This window comes from Triticum dicoccoides, chromosome 2B (assembly GCF_002162155.2).
Source record: "Triticum dicoccoides isolate Atlit2015 ecotype Zavitan chromosome 2B, WEW_v2.0, whole genome shotgun sequence".
Taxonomy (NCBI): domain Eukaryota; kingdom Viridiplantae; phylum Streptophyta; class Magnoliopsida; order Poales; family Poaceae; genus Triticum; species Triticum dicoccoides.
In genome coordinates, this window is record NC_041383.1 from 624,267,621 (window position 1) to 624,284,946 (window position 17,326).

The window sequence follows — 17,326 nt, forward strand, 5'->3', positions numbered from 1 at the left end:
TTCAAGGAAAACCAGCGCAAGCTCAAGACGTAGCAAGAAGGATTTCTAGCACCATTGGCGGGGAGGTCTTCGCTCAAGTCAAGACATACCAAGTACCCATCACAAACTCATCTCCCTTGCATTTACATTATTTTCCATTTGCCTCTCGTTTTCCTCTCCCCCACTTCACCCTTGCCATTTTATTTGCCCTCTCTTTCCCAATCTTCTCCTCTCTTTTTCGCTTGCCTTTTTTTGTTTGCTTGTGTGTTGGATTACTTGTCGCCATGGTGCAAGATAATACCAAATTGTGTGATTTCTCGAATAACAATAATAATGATTTCCTTAGTACTCCGATTGCTCCTCTTAATGATGTTGAGTCTTGTGAAATCAATACTGCTTTACTAAATCTTGTTATGAAAGATCAATTCGTCGGCCTTCCCAGTGAATATGCCGCTACTCATTTAAACAACTTTGTTGATTTGTGTGATATGCAAAATAAGAAAGATACGGATAATGATATTGTTAAACTGAAGTTATTTCCGTTTTCACTTAGAGATCGTGCTAAAGTTTGGTTTTTGTCTTTGCCTAAAAATAGTATTGATTCTTGGAACAAGTGCAAAGATGCTTTTATCTCTAAGTATTTCCCTCCCGCTAAGTTTATTACTCTTAGGAACGATATTATGAATTTTAAACAACTTGATCATGAGCATGTTGCCCAATCTTGGGAAAGAATGAAATTAATGATCCGCAATTGCCCTACTCATGGTTTGAATTTATGGATGATCATACAAAAATTTTATGCCGGTTTGAACTTTGCTTCTAGAAATCTTTTAGATTCGGCCGCGGGAGGCACATTTATGGAAATTAGTTTAGGAGATGCTACAAAACTTCTTGATAATATTATGGCTAATTATTCTCAATGGCACACCGAAAGATCTACTAGTAAAAAAGTGCATGATATAGAAGAAATTAATGTTTTGAGTGGAAAGATGGATGAACTTATGAAGTTGTTTGCTACTAAAAATACTCCTCTTGATCCCAATGATATGCCTTTGTCTACTTTGACTGAGAATAATAATGAATCTATGGATGTGAATTTTGTTGGTAGGAATAGTTTTGGAAACAATGCTTATAGAGGAAATTTTAATCCTAGACCGTTCCCTAGTAATTCCTCTAATAATTATGGAAATTCCTACAATAATTCTTATGGTAATTTCAATAAGATGCCCTCTGATTTTGAGAATAGTGTGAAAGAATTTATGATCTCTCAAAAGAATTTTAATGCTTTGCTTGCAGAAAAATTGCTCAAAGTTGATGATTTGGCTAGGAATGTTGATAGACTTTCGCTTGATGTTGTTCTCCTAAACTTAGATCTACTCCTCCTAAGCATGATATCAATGAGTCTCTCAAAGCAATGAGAATTTCCATTGATGAGTGCAAGAAAAGAACCACTAGATTGCGTGCTAAGAAAGATTGCTTTGTAAAGGCGTGTTCTTCTATTTTCAATGAAAATAATGTTGAAGATCTTAAAGTTATTGATGTGTCTCCTATTAGATCTTTGTTTTGCAAAATGAATCTTAATAATAATGGGACTGGAGATGAGTCAACTTTAGTTAGAAGGCGTCCCAATAATTCGGAGTTTTTAGATCTTGATGCTAAATTTGGTAAAAGTGGGATTGGAGAGGTCATGACTTTAAATAGTATTGAACCCACTATCTTGGATTTCATGGAATTTGATTATGATAATTTTTCTTTAGAAGGTTGTATTTCCTTGTTGCAATCCGTTGTGAATTCTCCTCATGCTTATAGTCAAAATAAAGCTTTTACCAAGCATATCGTTGATGCCTTGATGCAATCTTATGATGAAAAACTTAATTTGGAAGTTTCTATACCTAGAAAACTTAATGATGAGTGGGAACCTACTATAAAGATTAAAATTAAAGATCGTGGGTGTTTTGCTTTATGTGATTTGGGTGCTAGTGTTTCCACGATTCCGAAAACTTTATGTGATACTGTAGGTTTCCATGATCTTGATGATTGCTCTTTAAATTTGCACATTGCGGATTCCACCATTAAAAAAGCCAATGGGAAGGATCAATGATGTTCTCATTGTTGCAAATAGAAACTTAGTGCCCGTAGATTTTATCGTTCTTGATATAGATTGCAATCTTTCTTGGCCTATTATTCTTGGTAGACCTTTCCTTAGAACGATTGGCGCGATTATTGATATGAAGGAAGGGAATATTAGATTCCAATTTCCATTAAGGAAAGGCATGGAGCACTTTCCAAGAAATAAAATTAAATTACCTTATGAATCTATCATGAGAGCTACTTATGAATTGAGTGCCAAAGATGACACTACTTAGATCTATCTTCGCTTTTATGCCTAGCTAGGGGCGTTAAACTATAGCGCTAGTTGGGAGGAAACCCAATTTTATTTGTGTTTTTTGTTTTTGCTTCTGTTTAGGAATAAATTTTGCTTCTACCTTCTGTTTAGATGTGTTTTTATGTTTTAATGAGTGTTTGTGCCAAGTAGAACCTATAGGCTAACCTATGGTGATAGTTAATTTGATTCTGCTGAAAAACAGAAACTTTGCACGCACAAAATTAGTTTTGTTAAATCACAGAAACGTGATTTTGCATTGATTATTTTTTATGCTAATCAATAGATAAAGTTTCCAGGACGTCCTATTTTGGTGATAGTTTTAAAGTTCCAGAAGTTTGCGTTAATTACAGATTGCTATAGACTGTTCTGTTTTTGACAGATTCTGTTTTTCGTGTGTTGTTTGCTTATTTTGATGCATCTATGGCTAGTATTAAGTGGTATGAACCATAGAGAACTTGGAATACAGTAGGTTTAACACCAATATAAATAAAAAATGAGTTCATTACAGTACCTTATGTGGTGGTTTCGCTTTCTTTCACTAACGGAGCTTATGAGATTTCCTGTTGAGTTTTGTGTTGTGAAGTTTTCAAGTTTTGGGTAATGATGGACTATGGAATAAGGAGTGGAAAAAGCCTAAGCTTGGGGATGCCCATGGAACCCCAAGATATTCAAGAGTATCCAAAAGCCTAAGCTTGGGGATGCCACCGGAAGGCATCCCCTCTTTCGTCTTCGTTCATTGGTAACTTTACTTGGAGCTATATTTTTATTCGCCACATGATATGTGTTTTGCTTGGAGTGTCGTGTATGATATTAGTATTTACTTTTTAGTTTTCCACAATCATCCTTGCTGTACACACCTTTTGGGAGAAGCCCACTTGATTAGAATTTGTTAGAATACTCTATGTGCTGAACTTATATCTTTTTAGCTAGATAGTTTTTGCTCTAGTGCTTCACTTCTATCTTTTAGAGCACGGCGATGGCTTAATTTTGTAGAAATTGCTAGTCTCTCATGCTTCACTTATATTATTTTGAGAGTCTCTTAGAACAGCATGGTATTTGCTGTGGTTATAAAATTGGTCCTAGAGTGGTAGGCATCCAAGTTGGGTATAATAAAAACTATCATAGGAAGTGAATTGGATGCTATGATCAGTTTGATACTTGATAATTATTTTGAGATATGGAGGTAGTGATATTAAAGTCATGCTAGTTGGGTGATTATGAATTTAAAGAATTCTTGTGTTGAAGTTAGCAAGTCCCGTAGCATGCACGTATGGTTAAAGTTGTGTAACAAATTTGAAACATGAAGTGTCCTTGGATTGTGCATCCTTATGAGTGGCGGTCAGGGATGAGCGATGGTCTTTTCCTACCAATCTATCCCTCTAGGAGCATGCGCGTAGTGCTTGGTTTTTGATGACTTCTAAATTTTTGCAATAAGTATATGAGTTCTTTTGACTAATGTTGAGTCCATGGATTATACGCACTTTTACCTTTCCATCATTGCTAGCCTCTTCGGTATCGTGCATTGCCCTTTCTCACCTTGAGAGTTGGTGCAAACTTCGCCGGTGCATCCAAACCCCATGATATGATACACTCTATCACACATAAACCTCCTTATATCTTCCTCAAAACAGCCACCATACCTACCTATTATGGCATTTCCATAGCCATTCCGAGATATATTGCCATGCAACTTTCCACCGTTCCGTTTATCATCATGACACGCATTACTTTTATCATATTCCATTGCATGATCATGTAGTTGACATCGTATTTGTGGCAAAGCCACCATGCATAATTTTTCATACATGTCACTCTTGATTCATTGCACCATCCCGGTACACCGTCGGAGGCATTCATATAGAGTCATATCTTGTTCTAGTTTCGGGTTGTAATTCATGTGTTGTAATCAATAAAAGTGTGATGATCATCATTCTTAGAGCATTGTCCCCCCCCAAAGGAAAGGCCAAAAAAAGAAAGGCCCAAAAAAAGAAGAAAAAAAAGAAAATAAATAAAAAAGGGGCAATGGTACTATCTCTTTTTCCACTCTTGTGCTTCAAAGTAGCACCATGTCCTTCATATAGCGAGTCTCATATATTGTGCTTCAAAGTAGCAGCATGTTCTTCATATAGTGAGTCTTATATGTTGTCACTTTCATATACTAGTGGGAATTTTTCATTATAGAACTTGGCTTGTATATTCCTACGATGGGCTTCCTCAAATGCCCTAGGTCTTCGTGAGCAAGCAAGTTGGATGCACACCCACTAGTTTTCTCTTGTTGAGCTTTCATACATTTATAGCTCTACTGCATCCGTTGCATGGCAATCCCTACTCCTCATATTGACATCAATTGATGGGCATCTCCATAGCCCGTTGATTATCCTCATCAATGTGAGACTTTCTCCTTTTTTGTCTTCTCCACACAATCCCCATCATCATATTCTATTCCACCCATAGTGCTATATCCATGGCTCACGCTCATGTATTGCGTGAAAGTTGAAAAAGTTTGAGTTTATTTAAGTACGAAACAATTGCTTGGCTTGTCATCGGGGGTGTAGAATTTGGGAACATTTTTGTGTGATGAAAAGGAAGCATAGCCTAACTATATGACTTTGTAGGGATGAACTTTCTTTAGCCATGTTATTTTGAGAAGACATGATTGCTTTTATTAGTATGCTTGAAGTATTACTATTTCTTTTGTCAATATGAACTTTTATTTTGAATCATTTGGATCTGAACATTCATTCCACAATAAAGAAAATTATATTGAGAATTATGCTAGGTAGCATTCCACATCAAAAATTATGTTTTTATCATTTACCTACTCGAGGACGAGCAGGAATTAAGCTTGGGGATGCTTGATACGTCTCCAACGTATCTATAATTGTTGATTGTGCTATTATATTACCCCTTTTGTATGTTTATGGGCTTTATTTTACACAATTATATCATTTTTGGGACTAACCTACTAACCGGAGGCCCAACCTGTATTGCTGTTTTTTTGCCTATTTCAGTATTTCGAAGAAAAGGAATATCCAATGGAGTCCAAACAGAATGAAACCTTTGGGAGCGTGATTTTTGGAACAAACGTGATCTAGAGGACTTGGAGTGCAATCCAAGAACTAGCCGAGGCGGCCACGAGGGTGGAGGGCGCGCCCACCCCTACATGGCGTGCCCCCTGTCTCGTGGGCCCCTCGGGCGGCCACCGACCTACTTTTTCCTCCTATATATACCCACGTACCCCGAAAATATCCAGGGAGCCAACGAAAAACAATTTCCACCGTCGTAACCTTCTGTATCCGCGAGATCCCATCTTGGAGCCTTCGCCGGTGCTCTGCCGGAGGGGGACTCGACCACGAAGGGCTTCTACATCAACACCATAGCCCCTCCGATGAGTTGTGAGTAGTTTACCACAGACCTTCGGGTCCATAGTTATTATCTAGATGGCTTCTTCTCTCTTTTTGGATCTCAATACCATGTTCTACCCCTCTCTTGTGGAGATCTATTCGATGTAACTCCTTTTGTGGTGTGTTTGTCGAGATCCGATGAATTGTGGGTTTATGATCAAGTTTATCTACGAGAAATATTTGAATCTCCACTGAATTCTTTTATGTATGATTGAGTTATCTTTGCAAGTCTCTTGGAATTATCAGTTTGGTTTGGCCTACTAGATTGATCTTTCTTGCCATGGGAGAAGTGCTTAGCTTTGGGTTCAATCTTGCGGTGTCCTTACCCAGTGACAGCAGGGGTTGCAAGGCACGTATTTTATTGTTGCCATCGAGGATAAAAAGATGGGGTTTATATCATATTGCATGAGTTTATCCCTCTACATCATGTCATCTTTCTTAATACGTTACTCTATTCTTATGAACTTAATATTCTAGATGCATGCTGGATAGCAGTCGATGTGTGGAGTAATAGTAGTAGATGCAGGCAGGAGTCGGTCTACTTGTCGCGGACGTGATGCCTATATACATGATCATGCCTAGATAATCTCATAATTATTCGCTTTTCTATCAATTGCTCGACAGTGATTTGTTTACCCATCGTAATACTTATGCTATCCTGAGAGAAGCCACTAGTGAAACCTATGGCCCCCGGGTCTATCTTTTGTCATATAAGCTTTCAATCTACTTTTATTTGCATCTTTACTTTTCCAATCTATATTATAAAATACCAAAAATATATTTATCTTATCATACTATCTCTATCAGATCTCACTTTCGCAAGTGGCCGTGAAGGGATTGACAAGCCCTTTATTGCATTGGTTGCGAGTTCTTTGTTTGTTTGTGTAGGTGCGCGGGACTCTTGAGGAGCCTCCTACTGGATAGATACCTTGGTTCTCAAAAACTGAGGGAAATACTTACGCTACTATTGCTGCATCACCCTTTCCTCTTCAAGGAAAAACAACGCAAGCTCAAGATGTAGCACTTGCAAAAGTGAGATCTGATAGAGATTGATAATTAGAACTAATCAAAAGATAAAATATTTTTGGGTTTTTTGGTTTATAGATCTGAAAATAAAAGATTGCAAAATAGTAGATCGGAAACTTATATGATGGAAAATAGACACGGGGGCCATATGTTTCACTAGAGGCTTCTCTCATGAAGGAAAATAATACGGTGGGTGAACAAATTACTATCAAGAAATTGATAGAAAAGCACAAAGTTATGACAATATCCAATGCAATGATTATGCAATATAGGCATCACATCCGTGTCAAGTAGATCGACTCCTACCTGCATCTACTACTATTACTCCACACATCAACCGACTCCTGCCTGCATCTAGAGTATTAAGTTCATAAAGAACAGAGTAGGCATTAAGTAAGATGACATGATGTAGAGGAATTAACTCAAGCAATATGATGAAAACCCCATCTTTTTATCCTCGATGGCAACAATGCAATACGTGTCTCGCTACCCCTACTTTGTCACTGGGTGAAATCACGCAAGATTGAACCCAAAGCTAAGCACATCTCCCATTGCAAGAAATACGAATCTAGTTGGCCAAACCAAACCGATAATTCAAAGAGAAATACAAAGATGCCAAATCATGCATATAAGAATTCAGAGGAGATTCAAATAATATTCATAGATAAGCTGATCATAAATCCACAATTCATTGGATCTCGAAAAGCTCACCACAAACGAAGATTACATCGGATAGATCCCCAAGAACATTGAGGAGAACATGGTATTGAGAATCAAAGAGAGAGAAGAAGCCATCTAGGTACTATCTATGGACCCGTAGGTCTGAGGTATACTACTCACGCTTCATCGGAAGGTCAATATAGTTGATATAGATGCCCTCCATGATCGAATCCCCCTCCGACAGGATGCCGGAAAAGGCCCCAAGATGGGATCTCACGGGAACAGAAGGTTGCGGCGGTGGAAAAGTATTTTCGTGGATGCTGCTGGTGGTTTGGGAATATATGTGAATATATAGGAGGAAGATCTAGGTTAGGGGGTCACGAGGGGCCCACAAGGTAGGGGACGTGCCCTACCTCCTGGGCACGCCCTCCACCCTTGTCGCCGCCTCGTGGCTCTTCTGACTTGAACTCCAAGTATCCTGGGTGTCTTCTAGTCCAAGAAAAATCACCGTGAAGTTTTATTCTGTTTGGACTCTTTTTGATATTCCTTTTATGCGAATCTCAAAAACAAGGAAAAAAACATAAACTGGCACTGGGCTCTAGGTTAATAGGTTAGTCCCAAAAATAATATAAACCGACATTGGTGCTTTCATTGAGAGTTTCGCTGCGGATCGCCGAAGAATCGATGGCTCTCCTAATCATCGGATAAGGCGTCAGCTCTAGGGACCTCTTTGTTGCTGGCCAACTCTTTGTGTTCGGCAGCATCATGCTCTCCAACCCAACTGGTCATCTAGATCAGATCAACAACTTCGCCCCCGAGCACCGAATTTGATTTGGCAATCTGGAGTATGCTGCGGATGCCCGAGGTGATGTAGTTTTTACCGAATTCGCTCCACCCGCTCTGGAGCTGTCCCACGATCCAATCTAGGGATCGATCCTAATCCCTCATCCGGCCTCGAGCTCGGACGTCTCCAACTTTAACGGAGACCGGTAATCCCTTCCGAGCGTGTCCCCAATGACCGACGAAAACCCATCTTCGGGCCAAAGTGCGGAAGTGATGTTCGGACGCCGAGAATCTCTCTCTCATGAACCCTTTCCTTGCAACACGTATGTGGCCTTGAGCCCCAGCGACGGGTCGACATTCAATTACCAGGAGTCATCCCTAGTCGAACTCCCCATCTACAACTCGGGTTGGAGCCCCAACACGAAAGCATTATCCGAAAACCAGGTCTTGTCCTTGATTTCTTACGACTATCCGGCCCCGGTCCTCGAGGTTAACTCGGCCCTCGAAGATCGAGATCCGACTCTGGCCCCGGCCATGCCTTGCCCTGCCACGTCGGAAGTCGGCCCTCGGCGGCCGCCACATACCAGTCCGACGACCCTCGCTTTATTAAGTGAGGTGTTGGACTGAATCCAGATGATGGCTATTAGGGAGGACTCGCCTTCGGCTTGCGTTCAGCAGCCCTTCGAGACATACTTTGGGTAATTTTGCATCCCACCCACCACCCACCTTGTGGCCACAATCGAGGACTTAACCAACATGTTGGACTACACTTCGGAAAACTCCTACTCCATGGATGAGGATAGCGGAGCCACCGCTAACACCAACATCGTACCCCCCCCCCCCATGACCGGCCACTGGACGACCACGTCCACTTACAATATTTACATGGTGGACACTCCGAAGGACGACGACACCCCCAGTAAGGATAGCGGCAAGCCCAGCGATGAGCCGCACAGGCGCCACAGACAACATCGTCGCTCCAAGGCATGCCGAAGCCATGCAAGCAACACAGACACCAGAGAGAACGGCACTCCAGGTAACGCGGACAACCTCGAGGACCACGACACCGGCAAGCAACGTCAAGCCGATGAAGAGGAGGAAGACCTGCTCAACCTAGATGACCTTGGTGATTCCGAAGACAACAACTACCTCCCCCCTCCGAAGAGGAGGTTAGTTTGGGCGGAGAGGATTTCATCGTCCCTGAAGACCCGCTGGATCAAGAGCGGTTCAAATGGCAGCTCATTGCCATCGCGCATAGCTTGAAGAAACAACAATAAAGAATAAAGGCCGAGCAAGACACCCTCAACGACAGATGGAATAAAGTCCTAGCTACCAAAGAAGGGTACAACTATGAGCGACAGACCAAAAGTTACTCAATGCGAAAGCTTCTGCCGCAATTCGATGATGAGGCCATAGAGCCAGCACCTGCACGACACACTCAGGCGGACCAGCCGGACCGCCCCCCTCGAGGATGGGATAGGCCGGCCGATAAAACCGAACAACTTCTTGCCTCAACCTTGCCGTCCAGGCAAGGAGCCAGTTCGGCCTACCTACGAGTTCGACCTACGACGCGACCTAAATGCTCGCGTAGGTCTGACAAGGTCCATCTATGGACCCAAAGACAACTCTCCTGTTCGACAGGGCAGCTACCAAGCTTGGCTAGACCAAAACGACAAAGCTTGGGAAAAAGAGCGAGCCCGGATGACAGATGGTCTCCGGCACAATGTAGCCCAAGTCAGGGGCGCTGCTCACCCTCTATGCTTACAGATAGAGTGATGCAACACCAATTCCCGGAGGGCTTCAAGCCCGTAACCATCGGGCCCTACGATGGAACGACGGATCCTGCCGTATGGATAGAAGAACACTACACATCCACATGGCGCGACGTGACGACCTTCACGCCATCAAATACCTACCATTGAATCTCAAAGGTCCGGCTCGACACTGACTAAATAGCCTCCTCGAAGACTCCATAGGATGCTGAGAGGAGCTCGAGGACGCTTTTCGAGCCAACTTTCAGGGTACTTTTGTCCGGCCTCCAAACGCCGACGACCTGAGCCACATTATCCAGCAGCCCAGCGAGTCAGCCCAGAAATTTTGGAACTGGTTTTTGACCAAGAAGAACAAAATCGTCGATTGTCCTCACGCCGAAGCCATAGCTGCCTTTAGGCACAGTATTCGAGACGAATGGCTAGCAAGGCAGCTCGGCCAGGACAAGCCAAGGACAATGGTGGCGCATACCTCCCTCATGACCCGTTTCTGTGTCGGGGAGGATAGTTGGTTGGCTCGTAGAAGCACCAACCAAGAAGCCCCTGGCACCTCTGAGGTCCCGAATGGGAATGGAAAGCCATGTCGTAACAAGAACAAGCGTCACCCCAACGATGGCGAAACCGACGAGACGGTAGTAAATATCGTATTCCGTAATCCGAAGGCCGGATCACGGAAAAATCCTTCTAAAGGCAATCAGGATGGGCCAACTAAATTGAACACAATCCTGGACAGGCCCTGCACGATTCATGGCACCACCGAAAAGCCAGCTAACCACACCAATCATAATTGTTGGGTGATAAAGCAAGCCGGCAAGCTCACAACCGAAGACTCAGGCAAAAGCCCACGTAGCTAGGATTACGACGAGCCCCGCATGCCGAACAATGGAGGCCAAAAACCCTTCCCTTCCGAGGTTAAGATGGTGAATATGATCTACGCCACCCATATACCAAGGAAAGAGAGGAAGCGCGCGCTGTGGGATGTGTACGCCCTTGAGCCCGTAGCATCGAAGTTCAACCCATGGTCAGCTTGCCCGATCATCTTTGACCACAGGGACCATCCGACCAGTATTCGTCATGGAGGATCGGCGGCCCTGGTACTTGACCCCATTATCGATGGGTACCACCTCATGAGAGTCCTAATGGACGGAGGCAGCAACCTCAATCTGATTTATGCAGACACAGTGAGGAAAATGGGGATTGATCTAACAAGGATCAAACCCAGCAACACCACCTTCAAGGGGGTTATTCCGGGTGTAGAGGCCCAATGCTCAGGCATGGTAACGCTAGAAGTAGTATTCAGTTCGCCGGGCAACTTCCAATCCGAAGACTTGATCTTTGATATCGCCCATTCCGAAGTGTCTATCATGCCCTCCTCGGCTGAATGGCGTTCGCCAAGTTCAACGTTATCCCACACTACACATACCTCAAGCTAAAGATGCCTGGGCCTGCAGGAATCATAACAATAAACGGCAACACAGAGCGCTCACTCTGGACTGAGGAACACACTACAACCCTGGTAGCTGAAGACCAGTACATCGCTAGTAGGTCAAGGTACCAGCCCGCTGTAAAGGCAAAAGATACATTTAAACGAGGCCGAGCCCGATCCCCGTCATGGGAACCCGCTTGCGTTTGCCGCAAATAAGGATACGCTCCACACGGAACGCCCGCCTTCCCCTCGCATTATGTGCCTCGTCAGCACAACTTCGCGCTCAAGATACAATGGGCGGCCGTGAGGTCCTGTAATACAATGTGTTTGGCTGAACCGAACTATCATATCACCACATCCAAGGATGACAACGGGGAGGACTCCGGACTCGCTCAACATCAAGCTACAACTTGTGACGCCCCCAATTCAATCGTACACTAATCATACACGCAAACGTGTATGATCAAGATCAGGGACTCGCGGGAAGATATCACAACACAACTCTAAAAATAAAATAAGTCATACAAGCATCATAATACAAGCCAGGGGCCTCAAGGGCTCGAATACAAGTGCTCGATCATAGACGAGTCAGCGGAAGCAACAATATCTAAGTACAGACATAAGTTAAACAAGTTGCCATAAGATGGCTAGCACAAACTGGGATACAGATCGAAAGAGGCGCAGGCCTCCTGCCTGGAATCCTCCTAACTACTCCTGGTCGTCGTCAGCAGCCTGCACGTAGTAGTAGGCACCTCCAGTGTAGTAGGAGTCGTTGTCGACGATGGCGTCTGGCTCCTAGGCTCCAGCATCTGGTTGCGACAACCAGGTAGAAAGAAAAGGGGAAAAGGGGGGAGAAAAGCAACCGTGAGTACTCATCCAAAGTACTCGCAAGCAAGGAGCTACACTACATATGCATGGGTATATGTGTAAGGAGGCCATATCAGTGGACTGAACTGCAGAATGCCAGAATAAGAGGAGGATAGCTAGTCCTATCGAAGACTACGCTTTTGGCAGCCTCCGTCTTGCAGCATGTAGAAGAGAGTAGATTGAAGTCCTCCAAGTAGCATCGCATAGCATAATCCTACCCGGTGATCCTCCCCTCGTCACCCTGTGGAAAAGCGATCACCGGGTTGTCTGTGGAACTTGTCTGGGTGTGTTTTATTATGTATCCAGTTCTAGTTGTCGTAAGGTCAAGGTACAACTCCGGGTCGTCCTTTTACCGAGGGACACGGCTATTCGAATAGATAAACTTCCTAGCAGGGGTGCACCACATAACCCAACACGCTCGATCCCATTTGGCCGGACACACTTTCCTGGGTCATGCCCGGCCTCGGAAGATCAACACGTCGCAGCCCCACCTAGGCATAACAGAGAGGTCAACACGCCGGTGTAAATCCTATGCGCAGGGGTCTGGGCCCATCTCCCATTGCACACCTGCACGTTGCGAGGGCGGACGGAAGCAGACCTAGCCTCCCTTATACAAGAGTAGGCGTTCCAGTCCAATCCAGCGTGCGCCGCTCCGTTGCTGACGTCAAGAAGGCTTCGGCTGATACCACGACGTCGAGTGCCCATATCTTTCCCGCGTAGTTGGTTAGTGCGTATAGGCCAGTGGCCAGACTCAGATCAAATACCAAGATCTCGTTAAGTGTGTTATTATGAAGTAACCACGGACGCCGACCAAGGCCAGGCCCACCTCTCTCCTAGGTGGTCTCAACCTGCCCTGCCGCTCCGCCACAAAGGAACAGTCGGGGGCCGTCAGGAACCCAGGCCCACCTCTACCGGGATTGAGCCACCTGTCCTTTCAGCCCCCACATCGGAATCACTTGCGGGTACTCAACGAGCTGACCCGACTTTAGTCAACATATGTATAGTATGTATATATGAATAGTATATACCCGTGATCACCTCCCAAGTGATCACGACCCAATAGTATAGCAAGGCAGACTAACAAGAATGTAGGGCCAATGATGATAAACTAGCATCCTATACTAAGCATTTAGGATTGCGGGTAAGGTATCAATGACTGTAGCAACAATGACAGGCTATGCAACAGAATAGGAGTAACCGGACAGTTACATGCTACACTACTCTAATGCAAGCAGTATAGAGAAGAATAGGCGATATCTGGTGATCAAGGGGGGGCTTGCCTGGTTGCTCTGGCAAGAAGGACGAGTCGTCAACACCGTAGTCGAACTGGGGTCGCCGGCAGTCTTGGGGTCTATCGGAAAGAAGTAACGGAGAGGGAACACAATAAATAACAGAGAAATCAAAGCATCACAAAGCGTAACAAGACAATACGCGGTGTCCGGTGTGCCCTAGCGCGGTAGTAGGTGATACCGGCGAAAGAGGGAAACATCCGGGAAAGTATTCCCGGTGTTTCATGTTTTCGGTCAGAGGAAGCGGAGGGGGAAAGTTGCGAGTTCGATAGGTTAGGGATGTGTGGCGGACGAACGGGCTGCGTATCCCGATTCGTCTCCTCGTTCTGAGCAACTTTCATGTACAAAGTATTTTCATCCGAGCTATGGTTTATTTTATATTAATTTTCAAAGTTTTTTAATCATTTTTAGAATTTATTTAATTATTTAATTCGAACATTATCCAGAACAGTGAGAGGTGATGTCAGCATGACATCACCATGATGTTAGCGGGTCAAATGGTCAGTTGACCAGTCAAACTAGAAAGGTGGGTCCAGTGGGACCCACATGTCATTGTCAGGGGCACTAACAGGGTTTAGACTAACTAAATGTAACGCCCCGGATGCAACTTTCCATATTCGTAACTCCAACTCTTGCCTTTTCCGGAGATGCGATATGTCATTTCCTCTGTGGTTGGGTTTTTGTCTTTCGTTTTGCTTTTTGTTTCATGTCATGCATTTCATCATAGCATCATGTGCATCGCATCCATATGTTTTCATAAAACCCGTTTCTGCTCGTAGTTGCCGTGTCCCCCCTTGCTTTCGTTGACCGTTCCGAGACCAACCGTGCTTGCGTTTCCCTCTTGTCAAACCACCTAACCTCTCTGCACAACCACAGACCCCCCTCGTGTGTGCGCCCGAAAGTTGTCCCGAAACCGACCCGCTCTGTCGTTACCGTTGGATCCGAATCATCCCCAAACATCCCGAAAACATCTCCGTTTTCTTATTTGGACTCCCTACCTATGTTTTTCTCGACCGTTTGATTTTAATCGGAGGGTCCATTTTGCCCCTAAGCTAGTCCACCTAGCTGCTATATAAACCCCCCTAGACCAAACCCTAGCCAAAAACTGCTATATAAAGCCTCCTCCCCTTGCCATTTTTGGCCTCCACCTACCTCCTCCCTCAATTTCCGCGCAGCCAGTCACCTCCCACCTCGGATCTGGTGCCGCCGCCCCTGCCTGCCACTTGGCACCGCCGCCACCGCGCCCGGGCCAACCAGCGCGCGCCACGTCACCCCGCAGCGTCACCCCGACCAATCCCGCAGCGCCACCTCGCGCCCCGGCGCCTCAGCGAGCCGCGGCCCGCCCGAGCCCGCGCGCGGCCCGCGCGAGCCCATCGGCGCCCGACCGCGTCGCCTCCTGCTCCCTCGCCTCGATCTGGTTCGAAGGAGCTGAGCTCCTCTACCCAGCGCCGCTCGACCCCGCCTTGTCGGAGGAACGCCGCCGCCGTCGGACTCCAGCAGCAGGCCGGCCTCACCTCCCTTCTCCTCCGTCCCCTCCTTCCCTTTGATTTTTCTCTCTCTCCCTCTCATCTCCCTGCTTCCTCTCTCTCGCAGGGACTAGCAGGAGCGCCATGGCCGCTGCTTCAAGCCTTGCCGCCGTCGTTTTGTGCTGGGAACAGATGGATCCATGCTCCCCGCGCCCGGATCTGCCCTGCCGTGTCATTCCGGCGCCCCGCCGCATCTCAGCCGCCCTCGTCCTCTGCTTCCCTGCTCGAGATCGTGCCGCCGCCGTGCCTGCTACCTCCTGCGCGAGGGAAACGAGCGCTCGACCGCATGCGTTGACCGCGCACGCGTGGACCAGGAGGCCTTCGATCGTCTCCAGCGCCTGGGCCAGCGCCTCCCCAAGGCCCAGTGCCCCTTCCCGGCCTACCTCTCCACCGCCTGGGCCATGGTCCATGGTGAGAAGCGCCCAGCCCTCTCCTGTGCTTGTTGGGCTAGTCAGTTTCAGCCCGCCTATGTTTTTTTCGTGCCCTGTGAATTTGTCTAATTATCCAGAGTTGGCAGAATTGCAGAAAAACCCTCAAGCATCATGCATATAATAACTCCACAACCGTGCATCATATGTAAATAATTTATATATGTAAAATGCTTAGTTTTTCATCTAGTTTCATAATATGCCACTTTCATCCATGTTTAAAATGTTTAACTTGTTCTTTGTTTAAATTTGCCAATATGCCATGTTAAAATGATTTATTTCATAACTAAATAACCGTAGCTCGGAATTAAATGTTCTTTATATGTAAATGGGGTGGAAAAATGCCTAGATTAACATGGTCCACTTTATTTTCCTGTTTAACAAAATTAAAATATGGTTTAGGGCAGAACAGTACCGAATCTAAAATATGCACATGGGGATTTTCCGGAATTGTTGTTTTGTTGTTCCGGCCTCATTTAAACTTGCTTAGATAGGTAGTTTTATTATGTTTCACCTCTTGCCATGTTTAACAACATTTAATATTGTTGTGTACCTAACCGAGAGAGAACTAAATAATTGCTTGTGGTGTTTCGTCAATATGCAACTCGTTGCATATTGAGCTCCACTTAACTTGTAGTATTATTTGTTGCACTTTGCCATGCCATGCCTCATTAAACCGGACATGCATCATACTTGTTTGTGCATCATGCCATGATTATGCTTATGTGTTTACCATGTTGTTTGCTTCTTTCCGGGTTGCCTTCGGTTTCGTTCCGGAGTTGTGAGGATTCGTTCGACTACGTCCGCTTGTCTTCTTCATGGACTCGTTCTTCTTCCTTGCAGGATTTCAGGCAAGATGACCGCTACCCTGGATCTCACTACTATCATTGCTATGCTAGTTGCTTCATTCTATCGCTATGTTGCGTTACCTATCTTATGCTCATCAAGCCATCCCAAATTGCGATGAACCTCTACCCTTTGACACCCTTCCTAGCAAACCGTTGCTTGGCTATGTTATCGCTTTGCTCAGTCCCTCTTATAGTGTTGTTAGTTGCAGGTGAAGTTGAAGATTTCTCCATGGTGGACAAGATTTTGGTTGGGATATCACAATATCTCTTATATTATTAATGCATCTATATATTTGTTAAAGGGCGGAAGGCTCGGCCTTATGCCTGGTGTTTTGTTCCACTCTTGCCGCCCTAGTTTCCGTCATACCGGTGTTATGTTCCCGGATTTTGCGTTCCTTACGCGGTCGGGTGATTTATGGGACCCCCTTGACAGTTCGCTTTGAATAAAACTCCTCCAGCAAGGCCCAACATTGGTTTTACCATTTGCCTCACCACCACCTACTTTTCCCTTGGGAGTCGCTCTCTCGAGGGTCATCTTTATTATAGCCCCCCGGGCCAGTGCTTGTCTAAGTGTTGGTCCGAACTAGAGCCCTTTGCAGCGCCCCCTCAGGGAAACTTGAGGTCTGGTTTTAGTTGTACGGATTTCTCATCCGGTGTTGCCCTGAGAACGAGATATGTGCAGCTCCTATCGGGATTGTGGGTGCATCGGGCGGTCTTGCTGGTCTTGTTTTACCATTGTCGAAATGTCTTGTAAACCGGGATTCCGAGTCTGATCGGGTCTTCCTGGGAGAAGGTATATCCTTCGTTGATCGCGAGAGCTTATCATGGGCTAAGTTGGGACACCCCTGCAGGGTATAATCTTTCGAAAGCCGTGCCTACGGTTATAGGCAGATGGGAATTTGTTAATGTCCGGTTGTAGATAACTTGACATCAGA